This window comes from Rousettus aegyptiacus, unplaced genomic scaffold, assembly GCF_014176215.1.
Source record: "Rousettus aegyptiacus isolate mRouAeg1 unplaced genomic scaffold, mRouAeg1.p scaffold_m13_p_6, whole genome shotgun sequence".
Classification (NCBI taxonomy): Eukaryota; Metazoa; Chordata; class Mammalia; order Chiroptera; family Pteropodidae; genus Rousettus; species Rousettus aegyptiacus.
In genome coordinates, this window is record NW_023416309.1 from 1,311,235 (window position 1) to 1,327,442 (window position 16,208).

Here is a 16,208-nt window from a genome sequence, read left to right on the forward strand (position 1 = left end):
TTATGAGGTAAGGCAGCCACATGATAGGGATATTGACCCTCCATCCCTCTAGCCCACTCCCACCCTATACACTGGACAGAAGCTGTTCACTGGGATGGAAATTAGAGAAGAAATTCATGGTTCAGAGGAAAGGTCTGCCTTCAACGTGGACATGTCAAGCTTGAGCTGCAGAGGGATGTGCAGATGGCTAGGAAAGACTAGTGTTCCCTAAATTTTAGTGTATGCAAGGATCACTTGATCTCATTGAACTGTGGATTCTGGTTCAGGAAGTCTGAATGGGGCCTGGTAGTCTGTGTTTCTACCAAGGGACTGCCCATGCTTCTGGTATCCAGACAAAGGTGTAAGCTGTTGGGAAATATGGGTCTGGACCCCCCTGGGATGATGGGGGCACTCTCTGAGTATAGGTCACAGCAGAAGCCCTGACAGTAAGTAAAATCCCCAGGGAAAGGTGGCCCAATGCTCAGAGGGAAGTTACTCAGACCTGAGTGGTGGAGAGTGCCTTGCTGGAAGGTCCAGAAGCAGGCAAGGAGCCTGAAGAAGACCAGAGAAGAGCAAGCCATCAGAGGCATAGGAGAGGCCAGGAGAAAGCTGCCTCTGCGAGTTTTTCTAAGGAGGATTGTGGGCTTAGCAGCGTGAACTCTGCAGAGGTCAAGTAGAATAGAGTTTAAGCCTTGGATTATTCTGAATTACCTATACATTTCACATTTTTAAAAAATGTTTTGTTATGCAGGGGAAAACAATTTCCAAAGTGAGCAAGGCTAAAAGACTTTGGCACTGAGCCACAACTGCCCTGCTCAGCGTATTTTCTCTAAAGCAATCAGTGTCTTTCCATAGGGTGGTGATTTGGAGAAGACTCTTAATTAATGCATTGGGTGGGGTGTGAGTGTGGACAGGGTAGTTTTCTGCTTCTGTTTTCATTGATAAAAGATAACTTGGTGCCTGCATTCTAATAAACACAGCTCAGTTTAGCTTCACATCAATTAGTGTCTGATTGTTAAATGTTAATGTACTGCACCCTATAGTTTTAAATAGAATTAGAGATGTTTACAGCTTTGGTTAAATGCACCTTGTTCTTCCACATTAAACTTTATTACGAGTGTCCTCTGTCAGCAAATGGGAGAAAAACTCATTAGCAGCTGGTCTGTGTGGGGGCGGTGGCCGCTGATGAAAGAACCAGCGTTCCATTTTCCTTTATTACAGTTTTCTAGCTGGTGGGGTGGTTGGGTGTGATTGCTTCATATTTATGAGTATGATTAGAATCTCAGATTCCTGGGTCGACAGGGGATCTTAGGGAACCAACAAACACAGGAATTGTTATGCAGAAATTTGTGTTGTGTGTATGAGGGTCTGATGCTCTCAGTTTCCTACAGGGGTCCATGATCTGCAAAAGATGGAAGCCAAGAGACCCTATGCCAGGGTCCTAACTGCAAAGTCCCCTATGAGCATCATGATGAAGCCTGTCACTTTATAGCTGGGGAAACAAAGGAGCTAAGAAGAGACCTGCTTCCCTTGGGATAGGATCAGTTGGGAGCAGAGCCGGGCTAAAACCATACTCTCAACTCCTAGCCTGATGGCCCTCCATGCATCCCAACCCTAACCCCCACTGCACCACCAAGTTCTGCCTCCAGGAGGCCTACCTGTTCCCAATCTCCTCCTCCTGCCTGTATGAGCCCTGGCCTCTTGCGGGGCTGGTCTGTGGCTGAAGCAAGGATTAGGGCTGTCTAGCCTTCCTCCTGCAGGATCTCCTCTGTCCTGTCTTTCCTCAGCCCCTGAGAGTTTCCTGTTCTCAGAGCACCCCAGTTCTGTGTGCTCTCAGGTGGTACCTGGTGCATCTCATGAGCAATTTGCCATTCTTTATAAAAATGTCTTCTTCTGCTCCTACTCCTTATTCTTCCTGCCTTCTGGATTCCATCTTCTGGGTCTCCTTCACTAGGTGTCCTCTCTCTCTCTTTTTTTATATTATTCGACTTCTCCCTCAGTCTCCAAAGTGACAAGCATTTCTCAACCTGGGCACACCTCCTCTAAAATCATCTTTTCTTGCCCCTTCTCTCCACAGCCAGGAGTCTACACTACTTGCATTGACCCCTCACTCTCACCTCTGCTGGCTGTTTTCCTCCCATCCCCAAACTCGGCTCTGCTCAAGGCCTTGGGGGCTCATTGCTGACACAAGTGTCATTTCCCTTTTTGAAACTGATCCTCTAACTTTTATGGCCCAACTCACCTAATTGTACTTCTTAGGCCTTAAGTAATCTCTGTAATTGCCTTTCCTCCACTCAGCTCTTCAGCGATGTTTTCCTGTGAGGTGCCATCCTTGGCTTTTTCTCTGTGCATCCATACCCATGTCTCTGATATTCTCTAGCCTGAGGATTGCACAATCATAGCTCTAACTGGACCCCTTATTTGACTTCCATACCTACCCACTAGCCGTTTCCCCCAGAGCATCCCTTTTAGAAGCCAAAGTCTAATACTGACGGTATCATGAACACCTCAACCTCTTCAAAACCAAGCCATCCTGGATAAGAACACCACCTTTCTAAGACTAGACATCTGGTGTCACCAGAGATATAGGCCACAGGCAGCAGCAGAGGAATCAATGCTGACTTTTATTGAAAAATACCCAGTGCCAGGCACCTTGCTGAGCACATTTTCTGTGTTATCTCACTAAGCTAATGATGTTCTGCCTCAATTTGCAGGTGAAGAAACAGGTTCAGGGAGCTCAGCTAGCTTGCCCAGGAAGACAGAGCTGGAATCTTTTCTCTCCTATCTCCCTCCCTCCTGTCGTTGGCCCCTATTCGTTTATACAATTTTGCTTTCCAACAGTTTGACCATTTCTCTCATGGACCACTGTGTTCACCCCTGACCTGTCTTCCTGCCATCTAATTTGTCCTCAAAATGCTGCCAGAGGGTGCTTCTAAAGTGCAGACTGGCTGAGTCACTCCTCTGCCTGAAACCCTGCTTGCAACTGCTCTCAAGATGGAGCCCAGCATCCTAGAGAAATCAAGGCCCTTCTTGACCCTGCCCTCGCTGCCTTTCTGGTACTGGTACTGCCACGACCACCCATCCCCCATACTGTGCTCAGCCTTAGTGGCTGTGGCCATTGGGGCTGCAAGAGGAACACTCTCTGTCCTGGGTGTGGGCCTGCACCGGGGGTTCGCAAAGTCCTGAGAGCTGAGACCACATCTCTGGGTGCTTCCCAAGGCATCGCAGGCAGCCACACAGTTCCGGCTTCAGCAGCATTTAGAGAAAAAGCCCAGAACCAGGAAGCCAGGCATGGTTGCCATGCTTCCCGAGTGTCACAGACACAACTGGCTGTTTTGGTAGAGACCTCTCTCCCCAACCCCCTACCCCCCTCCACTGGCAGCACAGTTCTGGAGCAGCCTGCATCTAAGGCAGTAGAATGAGGAGTCCTCCAGCCCTGAAGAAGTGAGCTGAATTTTGTCTACACTGGCAGGGTGAGCATAGCCAGGACTGACATGGAGATAACCGCAGGTAAGTCCCTCTGGGCATTCTATGACTCAGTGGAAGGACAACCAAAGGAAAGACTGGGCACATCCTAGGCTGGGAGGTGACACTGAATCACTGTGGAGAGACAGATCTTATTGCTGTCCCAAGCAGGCAACACAGGACTCCCCAGTTACCAGAAGACAATGGCTCAGCGTCGAAGAACATGACCCCTTTCTAGAATGTTGTTAACTAACAGGACCTCAGAGATTCTTAACTTAAACCATCCTCCCATATCCCATCATTTTATAAATAAGACCATGATTTAAAGGTCATAAAACCTCATAGGTGGTCATCAGGATCAAAACACAGGTCTCTTCTTCTCCTGTCCATAGTTCCTCATGTCCTCCCCTTCTCCATGGCCACCCCAGAGGGCAGTAGTGTTGCAGGCTTATCAAGGAGAGGATGAGTGGGGAGCCTCCATTGGAAAGTGACAGCTAATGACTCCCCACTGAAATAAACAAGGTCAGCTTTGCAATGGAGCAGAATTATTAAATACGAAAAGCTTAGCTCCCCCAAGGGAATTTCAGAGGTCAACGTTCATCTCATAGGTATTTACTGAGCAGCAACTATGTGCTAGGCATTGAATACAGATGTGTGTATGAAGAAGTACTGACAATGGGCAGGCTATAATTGTGGTGATTACTGTTGGCAGGGTGCTTACCATAAGTTGGGCATGGTGCCATGGTGCTATGTACTACACAGCAGCCCTGAAAGGGAGGTGACATTGCTGCTATGTTATGGCTGTGTGAAATAAGGTCTAGAGCATAAGTGACTTTCCTAAGGTTGCATCATAAGTTGCCGAGCTGAATTAAAACTAAGGGTTACTCAGTGTCAATTCTATGCTCTTCCCATTGTGGTCTGTCTGGTATAAGAACCAAAAGAGAAGTAATCCCCAAGTGCCCTGGTAACCAGAAGGAGGGAAGGGTCAGGACAGAAATTTTGAAGGAAGTGTTCTGAACAGAGCTCTAGTGGAGGGCCAAGAATGTGTCAGAAGGCAGAGGATAGGGGCCTCTCTAGGCTATAGCTATCTCCCTGCATGCAGACAGCCTGCTAGGAGAGGCACATCCAGAGAGCAGGGTCATCAGGCCCCTCATCAGCCTCACCTGGGGTACTGCAGGGAAAAGGACTAGAGGCTGCCTGGGAAGTGAGATGGGCCTTTCAACTGGGATTTCAACAGCAACAAGCAGGGAGGAATGCTGGGCATTCCATGCTTTTCCTCACAACCAGCACTGAGGAGTGTCTTGTTTTATCATGAAGAAACAGACCATTCAAGTTAGGAGAAATACTGCAGTAAAAAGGACAATTTGGTGTGTCCAAGGGGTGGCAGAAAGAGTAACAAGATAACATTGCATAGATAAGTTATTTACCTTAAAGTCCCTAAAATTCTAGAATTCTTCCCACTCCCAATGCTAATGAAGGGAGATTGGTGGCTTGGTTACCTTGGGCTTTGATTTCTCTTGATTTTGACAGATTGGGAATTTGTTCCATATGGTTTATTTTAGATATGTGAGTGAAAAGGAGACCTCTGAATTTTCAACTTCTATTCATGACCAACCTGACCTTTGACAGCATCTGACTGGCAAGAAGGGGTGTCAGTGAGGAATTCATCCAGGGTTTGGACTTCCTCAATTAACAGACATAGTCATGGTGGTGACATGCTGTTTCTTTGCCTCTCCCCCAGGCTTCTTCCACCTGGTTAGGTTCCTCCTTTGGCCAACACTGGACAGTATCCCTGCTACTTGGGGGTTGACAGCACCCCTTGGTGGCCATCACTGAAAACTTGAGGACTTTTCTTGTTTCCACCCATCCTTCATAGGGACTTCTCTTCTCCCCTCTCCTCTACATTCCCACACATTCTCTTCATAATGCAACTATGACCCAAATTGCACTTTTTCTCTTCTTGTATTCTTTCCCTTTTCTTTTCTCCCTGTCCCTTCATTCCATTTGCAAGTGAAGAGGTTATTGGTACTGTATGCCAAAAGCAGGCTATAAACCAAGCAAATACATGCCAGGGGCAGAATCAGTCTGGTGTTATTTAGGCTCGCGTCAGTTTGTTTTTTTCTTTTTCTGGTGTCTTGGCTTTTCTCACTCAGTAATATGAGCAATAGGATTTAAGATCTGGTCCAGATCCTGGGTCTGCCTTTTCATTGTTGCATGTCTTGGGAAGCCCATTGAACTCTCTGACCTTAAGTGTCCTTGTGTGAAAAATGGCCAAGACCAACAGGATTTAGAGTTACCTTCCCCAGTGGAACAAATCCACCTGACGGAGAGAGGGCAATGCTTTACTTCTAGTCCCTAACCTCCATGTGGGCCTCAGAAGACAGCAGGGAGAGAAAGGTATGTAGAGGGCTCCAAGAGGGTGCTGCCTCCCCCCTCCCCAGGGAGGAGCTGACCCACAGACCCAGGACTGGGAGCACTTGTGCTGAAAGGTCTAGCCTCCAGAATGGGCTCTCCCATCAGCTTGTTCTTAATTTTGCTAGGGATAAGACATCTGCTGGCATTTATATGGCCCATGTAAACACATGGAGTGCAGAAAAAGCTTCCCAGGAAACTTCCTAAACACTGCCATCAGTCTCCAGCTCCTGATTATAATTCTCTAACACATGTCATCTTCCTTCAGTCAGGGCTCTCTTCAGGAACAGGGCAATTAAATAATGGCTTATTTTTTCCACAGGGAACTGTGAGCCCCACTAAGGGCAGGCCCCGTCTGCTTAGTCTCCACGCTGTCCCTGCAGGCAATCACAGAGCCTAGTATCCACCTGCTCTCAATACTTAGAAAGGGACTGAACAGTGGAGAAGGACAGGAAAGGTGCTTTGAAAATTAGAAACAAAAATACAACCCATACGGAAGGGATTTTTTTCCTCCCTAAAGGCATCCAAATCCTTTGCTCAAGCCACATTATCCAGTGCTTCCACAGCTCAGCAAAAAGACACTCTATATTTATCCTGTTGGAAGCTAGCTCTGCCAGTTTCCATCAAAGACCAGCCTGATATAACATGCTTGTCTGGGGCAACAAGGTTGCAGTGGCTGGCAGTACCCTCTGGCTGTGGTCAGGCCCGGTGGGAAGTGTCGACGAGACTCCTGGGGTGTCTACCACTTCACGGGCCTGCAGAGGTTCTTCTGTGGGACAAGAAAGAGCTGATGTGTTTCCCCAGAACTGCATTGTGCAATAACGCACTGGGAGCCTAGCTCAGAGCTAGCCTTAAGGTCTCAGATCTCCAGCAGTGTCTGGAACCGCCACAGTCAGACAACCACAGCTGAGGTCTTGGGTCTACCTGAAAAGTCCTTGATTTCCTAGGAAGATAACTGGCTCAGTTGTCTGAACAGTTCCAGAACAGTGTGTAGAGGCCAAGACAAAATTTTATTTACCAAGGTAAAATCCCAACTCTAAAACAATAGCTTATGTTTTTATGTTGCTTACACTTTACAAAGGGTGTTCCTAGTTTATCATTTTTCTCCCCCAAATTCAACACACATTTTTTTCAGCACTTTCTCTAAGGAAGGGTCAGAGGTTGGTCTAATTTCTGACCACTTCGTCTTTTCTCACTACTTAACAAAAGTAGGGTGTCTTCCATTGCCCCCCTGTACCCTCGGCCACACTCATCTCTCTCACATTCGTTGTCAGTGTCCTGTTGCCTTTCATACCCTAGTGATACCATGTCCCCGTCTGCCCTACTGCCTGTAATATTCAGCCAGGCTCAGTTCTCCTCTGAGTAGCTCAGTGTGACTCTACAGCTCACAAAATGACATCTTGCAATAGAGAGAAATAGAACTTTTAACCACAGACGAGCCAAATGGACAAATGTAAAATGGATTACTTTGTGTCCTATAATTTGAGCTGTCATGTGTCATCTGCAATATTGATCATCACCACTAGGACGGACGAATGTTTCTTTGCCTTTCTTTTTGTTTATTTTTTATTGTGGTAAAATATGCATAACATAAAATTAACATTTTAACCATTTTTTCAGTGTATAGTTCAATGGCATTAGTGGATTCTCATTGCTGTGCAATTATCATCACCGTCCATCTCCAGAACTTTTCCATTTTCCCAAATTCAAACTCTGTGCCCATTAAACACTAACTCCTCAATCCTCCCATCCTGTAGCCTCCTAGAAACCACTATTTTATTTTCTGTTTCTCTTGATTTGACTACTCTAGGTACCTCATATAAATGGAATCGTTTGTCTTTTCGTGACTGGCTTATTTCACTTAATATAATGTCCTCATTCAAATTTTAGCATGTATGAGAATTTCCTTCTTTTGTGAGACTGAATAATATTTCACTGTATGTATAACTCAATTTTGCTTATTCATGCATCTGTCGATGGATTAGGTTGTTTCTACTTTTTGGCTATTGTGAATAGTGCTGCTATGAATATGGTGTACAAATATCTGTTCAAGACTTGCTTTCAAAGGATGCATGTTTTTTGAGAGATCATTTTATCATTGCCCAGCACAGGGCCTCACACAGATGGAATGCCTAGTAAATATGCTTTGGCTGCTTTGTCATCATTTATCCCCTCCATAGAACATGGATCCCATACTCTTCAGATGAAGACGCCTTTGAAAGTTAAGGTTCTCATCGAAGGACATTTAGAAATAGAGATATATTAAGTTAACGATAACTAAAGACATAATTTAGTACTAAATTAGGTCTCTAATTTGTAGTTAAGAACAGTCTATTTGTTTAACTCAATGACTTGGGGAGGGGTAAAATGTCTTGAATGAGAATTAGAGAAAAGCTGCAGTATTTAGTTTTATAGTGGAATGTTCTGGTAGTCACATTTGCAGAGAATCATTTGAGATCTGTACCTGATCTGTATCCTCACAGGGATATAATATGACTGATGGGAATGAATAGGCTCAGGGGTGTGAGGGTGACTAGCACTCCATCAAGCCTCTGCCCTGCTGGCTTCTGGCTTTCCTACAGCCAGCATCCCCGTCCAGCAGAGTCTCCATCCCAGGAACCACTGGTCTAAATTCATCCATCTGAGAAGCCTAGCTATGGCCATTCTCGTTTCTGTTCTTTGAGAGGAACGATAAGGACATGAGGACTGATAGGCTCGAAGAGGGTCAGGACATGGCAGAAAGAGGCCAGAGATGTCTGAGCTACTGGAGGAGTGTGGGGGACATTTTTAAATTGTGTAAGTCTTAAAGCATTTTCCATCCACTTTCTTGCTGTCTCTAGCTTTTTAACTTCTCCAATTCTCAGGTTTCTCATCTGTGAAATGGAGATATTTCTTCTTTGGATGGTTACAAGGCTTAAAGAAGCTAGTACACTGAAGAGCCAGCAGACTGTCCAAGTGTGCTAAGTGCCCAGTAAATGATGCTCAGTGCTGGCAAAACTTCCAGGCCTACTGGCCACGCCCCTGCTCCTTCATTTGAGGTGGACTCACTTCTTCATCTGCAAGGTTCTGACAGTGATGGCATCCTTTAATACCTTTCATGAGGATGAAACGAAATTGCACAGAAGGCTGCTGTGCCAGGACAGGTGCACAGTAGGTACTGAATCTGTGGTGATGTCTTTCCTGGGACAGGGAGTGATTCTGAGTGTCAGACGCTTTCCTCTGCTTTCCTTGTGTTCCATGTATCTTAATGGCTACCTTGGGCCTCTGGTGGGGGCTGCGGGTGGGAGTCCCCAGCAGGCATCTGCTCAAGCGATACTAATTGTGCCAGGGAGAACAGCTCACTAGAGTGGAAAATAGTCCTCATATATCTAACTGAAGACGATAATGACCTTTTAAATAACAGAAGCAATTTTATTTCAATACCTCAATTACTCTGAACTCTCAAATGTCAAAGTGCTCGGCACTTTCAAAATAGCTTAATATAGACATTTATAGCACTTAGACACAGCTAGTTTCTTATCTAACCTAATTATGTGTTGTACAGGAAATGACGAAGCTTACCATCTGTGTTATTTTTCACAGTGATCCTTATGCATGGCTCTGGGGTTGGCCTGGAGTCTGGCAGCTGGAATGTCTCTCTTGCCCAGCAGGCACTGTTCTGGGATAAGAATGAGTGGGTCCTTTGTAGGGGATGGGGCTGGCCCCAGCTAAATGGAGAAAGGTGGGTTGATGAGGGCTTCTCAGCTTTATTAATGCCCATAGCACTTTGCCTGGATTTCAGGGACAGCTCCTGCATTTGTGAGGTGCCAGAACCATTGAGACTGGAAGGAATAAACAGGAAGTAGGTCAGTGTGGTAGGGGCAAGCACTCTGCCTCATAGGGCAAAGCCAGGATGTACCTCCCTGGGATGTGGGTGGTATGAGGCCAGGATCACCTGTCTTGGCCAGACTGGTACCTACCTTCTGTTGCCATTTTTTAGAGGCTGCTTTTTTCCATGTCTGCAGCCTGGAGACCCTTAGCCACCTTGCGTGAGGGACTGCCTGTGAGCCTTTCTTCATTTCTATTCTTACCCTGCCTCTACTTCTCTTCGTCACACTGCCCCAATCACAGTCATCTCCCTGCTTCTTCACAGGGCAGCATGCTTCTGCTTCAAGGACCTGTATTTGCGCAACCCTGTGCTAAAATTTCCTCCCTTGACACCTACATGGATCACAACCTTGTTTGCTTCACCTCTCAGATGTCACCTTATTGGGAAGGCCACTCCTGGCAACATGTCATATGTTTCTCTTATCCATATTTTCTTGCCTTTTTCCCACTCGCCCCCCCTTAGAATGATACCTTATGAAGTATTTTCCTTACATATTTATTTTTTGTCTCCCCATGTAAGCTCCTTGCAGGCTGGGGTTTGGGCTTATTAGTCACTACTCCCCTCCAGTGACTTGACTAGTGCTAGACATGTGGCAACTGTTTAATGAACAGTGTTCCATATATGGCGACTGAATGAGTGGATGGAAGGTGAGGACAGCAGGCCCAGCTCCAGGTTGGCATGGCCATGGAGGAGACCAGCTCCAGGCTGGTTGACAAGAATGCTCTGAAAGGTCTGCTTCGCTACTTACTAGCTGTGCCAGGAGCTCAGCTAAAGGAATGTGTGCTTTGCACATTATGCGTTTAACTCTCCAACAAGATTAGGTATGATCCTAGACATTCTACACATTCGGAAGTTGAGGCTCAGAGATGTCATGCAAGGTTCCTCAAGTTCTTCAGCTGGGCATGGGTAGAACTGGGGAGTAAGCCATAGCCTGTTCTACTCCAAAGTCACATCTTGGCCAGTTTGGTGTTCCCCACAGATGGCAGCTGCAGTGAGACTGCCAATCTTGAGAAGGTACAACTGTATTTAGCTAATTACTAGGTATCCCTCTCTCTGTCCAAGCCCTGTCCCAAAGAGGGAGCCCAATCTAGGTGGCCAATAGGCAGCCCCTTGCACCCAGTGTATCTTGTCTTCCTCTGTCTCTCCCAGTCTCCACTTTGCTGCTTTTTGCTAATGCGTCTCCAGCTCCCACTTTCTTAGTCCCAGTGGCTATAAATTAAAATGGATCTGGGGCCAATCTACAATGTGAAAACATGAAGTAGCCTGCAAAACAAAGCGATAGAGAATGATGGGGATCTGCTGCAAACTGAAAATGCTAAACCAACCTCACCAGGACATTCAAACTCAAAGTAATGGTTAACACTGCATGACCCAAACAGAAAATACCTGCAGGCTCTACCTAGTCCCCCAAACCAACCATCAGTAATTCTACTGTGGCCCCAGAATTGAGACTGAGATTGCTGGGTGCCTTAAGGTTGCTGTGGGTAATCACTAGTCACTGAGCACTAAGGGGCCAGGTGCGCCACTGGCCAGTCCTTTGGCCATTTCAGGCTTCTGAGGAGCTGAGGCCCCTAACATTAGTGAGACAGACCTTCTCACTCTGTATTATGGTACCCCAAAGTTCCCAGTCTGTGGTTCAGGTGAGAAGTAAGAATGCCCCACTTGCACTTGAATGAGCTATGTTTCCCAGGGCACAATGGTGGGTCATTCAGATGGGAACACTCAGTTATTTTAGGAAGTCACCTGGGGTGCATTGTACCCTCAGGATAAGACCTCTGGTGATTCCCCTGCTCCAACTTCTTCAGGGCTTCCCCCTTCCCCACCAGCCCTACTGCCTGACTCCCTGTGCTATGTCTCTCAACCTCACCCAATTGTACTATGTTTCATGCAGAAAATGGGAAGAGGATGCTTTCCCAGCTTGGAGCTGGCTTTGGTGTCCATAAATAAAGTTGTATTGGACATAGCCACACTCATTCATTTTGCATTATCACATTGTCTATGACTGCTTTGACACTATAAGGGAGAGTTACTTTTCTAGGAACTGCCAAACTGTTTCCCAAAGTGGGTTTACCATTTTATATTCCCACCTGCTGTATATGAGTTTCAGTTTCTCCCCATCTTTGCCAATGCTTGGTATAGTCAGTCTTTCAGACATTTTTACAGTGTTGTGACCAATCACTTGGTTTTAATTTGCATTTGCCTAATGATAATGAACATCTTTTCATGTGCCTAATTTGCCGTCCAGATATCTTCTTTGGTGAAGCATGTGTCAAATATTTTGCATATTTCATTTTTACCGGGTTGTTTTCTTATTATCGAATTTTGGGAGTTTTAACATATCGTCTAGATACAAGTCCTTGGTCAGATATGTGATTTGCAAATATTTTCTCTCAGTCTGTGGCTTGTCTTTTATTTTAAACAGTATGTTTTAAAGAACAAAAGAGCTTAAATTTGACGAAGTCTAATTTATCCACATTTTCCTTAAACAGATCATACTTTTGGTGTTGTATCTAAGAGATCTTTGAATAATCCAAGATCACAAAGAATTTTTCCTAGGTTTTTTCTAGAGGTCTTGTGAGTTTAGGTTTCATGTTTAAGTCTATGATTGATTTTAAATTAATCTTCTTTAGGGTGTCAAGTGTAGATCACAGTTTTTTCTTTGAATATAAATATCCAGTGTTCCAGCTCCATCTGATGAAAGGACTATTCTTTCTCTACTGAAATGCTTTGACATCTTTTTGAAAACCACTGACTGCAGGTCTGTCTCTGGACTCTATTCTGTTCCATTGCTTTGTCTCTCTCAGTGTTCATAGCATACCATCTTGATTACTGTAGCTTCGAAATACTTATTAAGTCAAGTAGTATTAAGTCCTTCAACTTTGCACTTTGTTCAATGTGTTTAGGTTATTCTAGATCCTTTGCATTTTCACATGAATTTTAGAGTCGGTATGTCAATTTCTACAAAAACAAAAACAAACAAACAAACAAAAAACCTGCTGTAACTTTGATTGAAATTGTGATGAATCTGTAGATCAGTTTTGGGAGAATTAACACCTTAACAATGTTGAGTCTCTTGCTCCATGGACAGCATTCTCTCTTCATTTATTGAGGTCTTTAATTTCCTTCAGCCATGTTTTTGTAGTTTTCAGAGGGGTTTTTAGATCCTGCACACCTCTTTTTTCTGTATCTCATGTAACATGTTTCTTTCATTATTGAAACAAATTTTTTTAAGTGCAGGCAAAATACAGAGGATAATATAATGAACAATCAAGTATGCACAACACATAATTGAATTTTGTCATTTGCTTCAGCTTTTTCTTTTAAATACAAGAAAAATAATAACAGATAGATTCGAAGATTTTTTTGTATTCCTCCTTCAGTGCCATTTGCCTTTCTCCTTTCACTGTCTTGAATTTTGCATCCTAGTATCTTTCTAGTATGTTTTCTTATAACTTCATCACATATATATTCATTGTGTGTTTCATGTATATTCATATGTGTGTTTATAAAAATGGTATACTATTCATATAATTGTACAATTTGCTCTTTTATTTCAACATATCGCAGTATATTTTTGGAGAAGAGTCAGTTCATTTACAATGAAAATATCCTGATTCGATGAATATTAAGTTGTTACTAGTTGTTGCTATTATAGTGATCCTGCAACACATAGCACATGTCTCCTTGAACACAAATGAAAGTTTCTTCTGGATACCTATACCTTAAGTGGAATTGCTAAGTATGTATATTTCAACTTTACTAGTAGTGCCAAATTGCACTTGCATTAATTCATGCTCTCAGTGTTTGAGTGTTCCTAGATTCTCAAAGATCTATCAACACTTGATATTTTCTGATTTTGTTTTTATGGATCTGATGATGTGAGATCCACAGAAGCTAATCTTTGTTTTTATGTGCATTTCCTGATTACTTGCAGATGTTGCACATTTTTTTGTCATATCTATTCCTAAGTATTTCATATTTTTATGAGATTCTAAATGGTATTGATATTTTAATTTTAATTCTTGATTGTTAGGGCTGAGAGGATTTCCTGAGAGACTGGATATAGGGTATGAGAGAAGAATATACTCAAAGATGTCCTCCTAAAAGGTTTTAGCCCACACAACTAGTAAGATGACACCTCATCTCTGATGTTGTCCAAGCAGAGACTGACTGTTAATAATCATATAGTAATGGTAATGAAAACATTTGTTATTATTATATTGCTGAGAATATCTCATGTTCCAGGTACTGTATTTCTCACCTCACACACACACTTTTTAAAAGTCCTAAAAACAACCATGTACAACAGATACTATGTACTTCCTGCTTTGTAAAAGACACCAAGAAAAGAGAACAGTAGCCAGCTTTCCCAGAGTTATCCAGTTTATGAAAGGAGGTCAGGCCTTGAACCCAGAGGTCTGCCCCAGATGGGAATCATAGCCCTATGCTCCCTCTTCTCAGGGTACAGTAGAATACAGTCTTTGGGAGGTGAGGATTGAAGTTAGGCCCTCCCCATTCTGCTAACCTGGTATAGGTGGATATATCCAAGGCCTTTCTGGGCTATCAATTCCCTGGGCAAAATGCAGTGCCTACCCCAGGACCTTGGGTAAGGATAGTGTCTCCAAGAGTGTAACTTGAGAACCTCAGGACCATGAGATAGTTTTAGTGGGTACAGGGGCAAGAGTTGCTTTTCTCTGTTTATTTTTATGTAATTAGAAAAAATAGAGACTATACATCAAACTTGTGATTTCACAGGCACCAATGCTTAGATGAGGTTAAAGTTCAACAAATGGATGAAGTTAAAGACAATATTAAGGTACTTGTAATTGATACAAGTGTTACAGAAAAATCATGAAGATGGTATAGGAGTGAAAAAAGTTCAGGAAATATTTGAATAAGGGGAATACCTCGGAGAGAAGAGAGAAGGAAAACAAGGAGGAGGAGGAGGAGGAGGAGGAGGAGAGGAGGAGGAGGAGGAGGAGGTATCTTTTCTTTATGCCTCCTTCGTCCTCTCGCTCCTCATCCTCCTCCTCCTCCTCTACTCGGCTCCTCCTCTTCTTCTTCTTCTTCTTCTCTTCTTCTTCTTCTTCTTCTTCCTTCTTCTTCTTCTTTCTTCTCTTCTCTTTCTTCTTCTTCTTCGTGTCTTCTTTCTTCTCTTCGTCTTCTTCGCTTTTCTTCTCCCTCTCTTCTCCTCCCTCCCTCCTCCTCCTCCTCCTCCTCCTCCTCCCTCCTCCTCCACTCTCCTCCCTTTCTCTTCTCTCTTTTCTTCTTGTCTTCTTCTTCTCTTCTCTCCTCCTGCCTCTCCTCCTCCTCCTCCTCCTCCTCTTCTCTTCTCCTTCTCTTCTTCTCCTCCTCTCTCTCCTCTTCTTCTTCTTCTCCTTCTCTTCTTCCTCTCGTTTTCGTCTTCCTTCGTTCTCTCTTCTCCTTCTCCCCTCTCCCCTTCCTCCCCTCCTGCCTCCTTCTTCTCGTTCTTTCTCTTCTTTCTCACGTCTGCCTTTCTCCCTTCTTCTTCCTTCTTGTCGTGGTCGGCGGCAGCATTTCCTGAGCTCCTGCTCTGTTCTAGGAACTGTGCACACTTTAGCCCATTTCATCATCACAATAAACTATAAGGTCAATAATTATTAGTCCAAGTTTACAAAGCAACAACAAGAAGTAAAGACAACTGGGCTGAGGGGCACAAAGCCTGAGAAAGCAAAGCAAGGTTCTAAAGTGTGGATATCAGGAGCCTCTGTTCCAAGGGGGTCCAAAGGCCTCCACGGGCTTCCTGTGACTTGTGCTCAGAGGGAGGATGACCCTTGAACTTCTAGGGGAGTTACCTCCTTTGGCAGTGAGCTTCTTGTGACAGGAGATATCCAAGCTGGTCAATCCTGACACAAGGATTCTGACTCCTCCCCTATGTTTTTTTATTCTTCCAAAAGCATCCAGGTTCGTTCTTCTTCCTTTGTGTTTTGTTGTGAGATGAGAGGAACAGCTGTTCTTTGAAACCCAGGCATTGGAGAGCAGGGTAAGGCACCGAGGCTCCAGTTTGAGGCTTTAAAATTTCATCTGTCTGTGGACACCCCAAGGAACATGAAGCCATGTGGTACTGCAGAAGTGGTGCTCTGGCCTAGGCCCTGACAAAGTTCTGCCACTGACCTTAGACAAGTCCCTTTTCTAGGCATCAGATTCCCATCTGTAAAATGCCAGATTTAGAAGGTCTGCGTGACTTCCGGTGACCATTAGCTCTTAGCATCTCTCCATTGGGCTCCAGCCTGGTTCAGAACAGACACTCAGCGGATCTTTGGGCAATGCTAGTGAATGAATGAGTGAATGAATTAATGAACAATTGCATGGATGGGCAGTTAATGCTAGCTGTAACTATGATGTCAGCGAGAACCCATCAGTGCCTGATGTCCGGGTAAAGACAGCAGGGCTTCAGTGTGTGTATTGCACAGCACTTGGGGCACTGACCACTCTGAATCACTGCAGAGTGGTTTATTTATAA